Source organism: Henckelia pumila, chromosome 1, assembly GCF_033568475.1.
Source record: "Henckelia pumila isolate YLH828 chromosome 1, ASM3356847v2, whole genome shotgun sequence".
Lineage (NCBI taxonomy): Eukaryota > Viridiplantae > Streptophyta > Magnoliopsida > Lamiales > Gesneriaceae > Henckelia > Henckelia pumila.
This window is the reverse complement of record NC_133120.1, coordinates 317446-323445: the sequence shown is the minus strand read 5'-3', so window position 1 is coordinate 323445 and position 6000 is coordinate 317446.

Here is a 6000-nt window from a genome sequence, read left to right as displayed (position 1 = left end):
CCATGGCCGCAGCTCTAGATCATACCTTGATAAATCGGCTTCATGAGCTCATGCAAACGGTTAGGTCCTTCTCTCAAGACATAACAAACTCATCCTTATCGGTCGATAATTCACGCCAGACGATGATTCGGCATTTCGAGACCGTGTCTCGAGACCTCGCTCGTCTGTCCACAGAGATCACTAATCATCATCGCACTCAAATCAACACGCTCTCTACCGTCTCCGAACAAGTTATCCGATCCGAAAATCGCCTTCATAAGCAGTTGAATGATCGGATGGACACTATGCAAGCCACTCTACTTGCTCAAATCGATGCAAAAATAGACACTATGCAAGCCTGCCTTGGCACTCAACTCACTGAGGTCATCCTTCGGCTTAACCAAGGTGATGCCAAAAAGGGGGAAGAAGAGCAACGTAGAGCAGCAGAGGCAAGAAGACGTGAAGAAGAGTCCAGAAGAAAAGAAGAAGCCGACAGAAGAAGAAGAGAAGGCGATAGGTCAGGAGGAGCCAGTTGGTTCAAAAGATGAACAACTTATCTCTTCTTTACTTATCGCAGCCGCATCTTTTTTTCTGTAGGTGTAATAAAAATGCTTATTGTACTTAATGAAATTCATTCTCTCAATGAAGTTCATTTTAATGCTTTCATATTGTTCTTGGAGCACTTAAGTTTTGTCATCACCAAAAAGGGGGAAATTGTTGAATCCGATATTTTGGTGATAACAAACAACAACTCATTGTATAGGAATGTGCTGCCAACCATTATATTTCAGGAACCTACTACAACTTCTACCGAAAGCTTGTCAACCGCCTTTGCTCTCGACCGGCTGAAGTCACAAGCCTATCAACTGGCTATCAAGACCAGCAGAGGATAAATCTATCTACCGGAAGCTTGTCAACCGCCTTTGCTCTCGACCGGCTGAAGTCACAAGCCTATCAACTGGCTATCAAGACCAGCAGAGGATAAATCTATCTACCGGAAGCTTGTCAACCGCCTTTATCTCTCGACCGGTTGAAGTCACAAGCTTATCTACTGGTTATTCAAACCAGCAGAGGACAAATATCTCTACCGGTAGAATGCCAACTGCCTATCTAGATATCTCGAGACAAGTACCTATGACAAGATGTTCTTTGCAGGATCTTTTATTAAAAGCAGAACCGGCGTTTCAGAAGATTTGTTGACTCCTGCAAATCAAGACAACAGGTTGTACCAAAATGGCAAAAACACAGAATGACTGCAGATAAAGCATTCGACCGTTTATTCCAGTTTTGGACCCTGGAAGTTGTCTGCAGTGTACGATCCTCATGCAGAATCATCAATGCATTTATGAGCATTAAATGTGCATTCAATGCAGCATCAGAACGTTCAAAATAAAGACGTTGATGATTGACCTATATAAAGGGAAGATTGCTCAAACAACAACAAGTGATACGAGACAACGAAGAGAGACAAGCAACTCAGAAAAATTTCAATCACTTGACTAATATCAGAAGTCCTCATCTGATATACTTGAGCACACTTACAAGATCAATCATCTGCTGCTCAAATAAACCCTCGCCTACAGTTCACATATCTGATCGTCAAGGATCATCCTAGGGTTTTCAAGCCTCTCGACCGCTCTGCAGTCTGAGAAGCTCAACTCAACTATACTCAGTGTTGAAGAGACTTGAAGCTGCTCTGAAAGCTTCCACCAGTCTGATAAGAACTGAGAATCTTATCTGTGTAAATCTAGGAGTTTCGGATTAGGCATTGGATAAGTCCTAAGTCTGAAGTGGGTGTATTACAAGACGTTGTAATAACCAAAGTCTTCTAGTGAATTCCTTCCTAAGTGGAAGAAGGGGAGACGTAGAAGGATTAAGCCTTCGAACTTCCATAAAATCGTGCTTTAGCATTTACTGCCACTTATCTCACATCCTGCTCATACATTGCATTATAAACTTTGCATCACTAAAACCTCTGAACTATTTCCGCACTATTTAAGTTGTTCAAAACGTTTTAGAAGTTGAGAAAACTGATTAAGTGAACTAAACTTCACTTGATCATTTTAAAGAAGTAGAAGAAAAGTTTCAGAGTGTATTCACCCCCCCCCCCCCTCTACCCTCTGAACCGATCCCAACATAAGAGTACCCAAAGCCCTAAATAGAGCCTTGCAGTCGAAGGAGAGGAACTCAAAATTGGCAAGAAATGAATGCCTCGGACCTTATATTTATAGGCATCGATCGGAACCTCCGATCCTCGATCGGAACTTCCGATCCTCGATCGGAACTTCCGATCCTTGATCGAAACGTCCGATCCTACCATCGGAGCTTCCGAACATCCTTATCTGCCACATGTCAAAATCTCATTGGTTGACTTCGGATAGGGTGATCGGAGCTTCCGATCTCGATCGGAGTTTCCGATCCTGCCACACGTCATGCATGACGTAATATCGATCGGAGCTTCCGATCCTGCATCGGAGCTTCCGATCTCACCTTCGGAGCTTCCGATCCTTCAGATACCAAATTGGTTTAATTGACATAATTAATCTCTTAATTACCAATTTCGGTTACGGGGTACTACAATTTGGCAGGTGGAAAATATTTTGCAAGAAATTTTTTTGACATCCCCTCCCAAGTAGTGATGCTTCCTAGCGGCAGTGATTGCAACCAACTCCTTGATTGATCCCTGAAAAAAAAAAGGAAACAAGCGTAAATGAATAATATCCTCAGACACACCATTAATTTTTACCGTATCGGTTATCTCCAAGAAGGTGCGTAGGTGTAGGTGAGGATCAACAGTGGCGCTCCCATTAAATTGGTTATGTTGAACCATATTGATCAAGGCCGACTTTAGCTCAAAATTGTTTGCATTGATAGTTCCACGAGCTATTCCAGAGTAGTGAGCCTGGATTACTGGCCTGAAGTGATCTCTGATTGGCACCAAGGAAGCTTGTTGTGCTTCTTCTTCACCCATTCTTTCAATTTCTTCTCTTCTAGCTCTTCTTAAAGCACGTGCAGTGCGCTCGATCTCCGGATCAAAAAGTAATGAATTCGCACTTTGAGATCGTCGCATAGACTGCGATTAAAAATAAGTAGAAATCGATTAGTAACTTAAAATAAAATAAAAAAAACTCTAAATTAAAATCTAGCCTAATTGGTAACAAGACTAAAAAATAATCAAAATTTACTCCCCGGCAACGGCGCCAAAAACTTGTTGTGAAAATTGCTCGCAAGCGTACGAGTGTCAAGTTTTAATATAGTGATAAAATCAAGTATCGATCCCACAGGGAGTAAATTGAAAATATTCAGTACTTGTAATTAAAATAGTCCAAACTTTATCTAGAAAATCAATATTTGAGAGATTTGCATAAAAATAAATAATAAAACGAGTTCTTGATAACACGCACACAACTTTCAGATAAAAATCAATCAGAGAAAAATGGTCTAGAGGTATAGATTTCACCTGGTTTCAACAACAATCAATCTTAATTAATTAATCTTCATGAATTCCAGTCAATTAATAGCTAGACCTGGCCACGGTCCGGGTCCGGATTGGCATTTAGCCAACCCTTAACCGGCCCGCCAATGGCCGGTTCCGATTTGGGTCGGTGAACAGGCGGTTCTGGTCCGGGTCCGGGTCCGGTTAACCGCCGGTTCAGGGTCCGGGCTAAACCGTGCCATTTAAAAAAAAAAATTTGCAGCGCCCCAGCGCTGCCAATGCAGTGCTGGGGCACTGCACCTTCGAAATTTAATTTTTTTTAAATTTTTAAACAAATTTTTAATAAGACATATTCTTTAAATAATCTCAATCAAATATTTCATATCTTCATAATGAAAATCTATTACATTTATTAAATAAACAATATATTAGAATTTCAACATATTAATATCTTATGACTTAATATTATAAATCTATTACATTTTATTCTACTTCACTCGCATTTCCTCCCGTCGTAGTTCCGGATGTTCCTTCGGTATCATCTTGGTCTTCTTCATCACTTTGAATATGTTGTGTTCGAGTAGCGGCTTTTGACCAATCATTGAGCAAACATTGGGCTTCCAAGTTTTTCGGCCGGAAGCTAGAACGTCTCTCGTCCAATGTATTTTCTCCAATAATAAATGTTTGCTCCACTGCAACTGTTGAAACCAGACAAACTAGAATTTCTTTTGCCATTATAGCCAAAATTGGATATATTTGTGTTTTTTGCGACCACCATCTCAAAATGTTGAAGTTTTCCTCATCTGTATCACTAAAATCAAAAGTAGTGGTAAAATAATTCTCAAGTTCCTGACTGGAACTTGAGGATCCTCGTGGACGTTTCGTCCGTTCCCTTAATAAAAGTTGTGCTTTAGTAAGTTTAGAAGAAACATTACTAGTTGCAGTGGATTGTGTTTCATGTGAAACAATTTGTCCACCATATTTGATGTTATATTCATTATAAATATCAAGTAAATGAGTTTTAATATTAAACAAAATCAATGAGATAAAAGGAATTGTTTCCGCAATAGGCTCCAAAGATTCATAATATAATGTTAACATGTCTATTAAGCCATCTAATTTAATTCTAGGATCTAAAACAAAAGCACATAAAAAAATTTCAGGAATGAGCAAAAAATATTTTTCCCATTTTGCTTTCATGACGAGAATACATTGAGATAAAGCACTATCATTAGAATTAACATGTTCATGAAAAAATACAAGCAATGTTGCAACAATGTGTTAAAACTAAATGTGAAGTAGGGTAATAAACACCGGATAATTGGTCACTAGCATCATTAAAAACTTTTAAAATTTCACAAATACTAGTGCATATGTTCCATTGATTTGAAAACAAATAAATATCACGAGCTTGAACAAATTGATGAAAAAATGTACATAATAAATCTTTATATTCAAAAGAGGATAATAACAATTTATATGTTGAATTCCAACGAGTTGGAACATCTCATGCAAACCGCTTAGGCTTCATACCATTTACTCTACAAAATTTTCCCCATTGCTTCATAACTTGAGGATGCGTCCATAAATAATGAATAGCGTTCCTAATTGGTTGAATATGTATGCCTAAACTTTTTAGTCCATCTTGAACACACAAATTTAAAATATGACATGTGCATCTAATATGAAAAAATTTGCCACCTAGTGATGGTTTACATATTTCAATAAGCTCACTAATACTAGAAGTATTTGCACTAGCATTATCAAAAGACATTGAAAAAACTTTGGTAGTTAGACCATATTCTTCTAAAATAACAAATATAATTTGCGAAATATTTTGTGTCGTGTGTGATTCGTTGAAACATCTATATGCAAGCAACTTTTTTGAATGTTCCAATTATTATCAATCCAATGACATGTAATACCCATATATGAACAACTTTGCCAATGATCACTCCAAATATCGGAACACAAAGAAACTTTATTATTCAAACTATAAAATTCCTTAATTAATTCTTTCTTTTGATCAACGACTAACTTTTTCATTGTGCGTTTGAGACTATTTCTTGGAATACGTCTAATAGAAGGATTTGCACTTGTAGAAAGCCAATTTTCAAAAGATAATTTATCGCTAAAACTAAAAAAAAGTTAATCAACCGCACAAAATTTAGTCATTTCTTCTCTAAATCTAGCTTCGTTACATTTAAATAGTTGAGATTCATTACCCGATTGAGAAGAGAATGCCGGAATTTGAGTTTGACCACGATCAATACCAATTTCCACCAGATGATTTTTCTCGATATGCCGCGTCAAAGTTCCATAACCACCTCCTTGTTTGAATTTGTAACATTTTGAACAATATTTGCATTTGGCTTGCAAATCACCGGAGGGAAGCGTCACCTTGTCGAAGTGTTTGGTGAAGATATCGGATGTCGGGCGAGGCACCGCTCGAGTTTGTCTTTGAGAGGCCGCCGGATCGTTCATACTTTCTTGACTTGCATGATGACGTGGTGGTGGTGGTGGTTGTTCAACTTGTTGTCTTTGTTGCGCCTCTTGTCGAATTTCTTGAATTTCATCATCGGAAT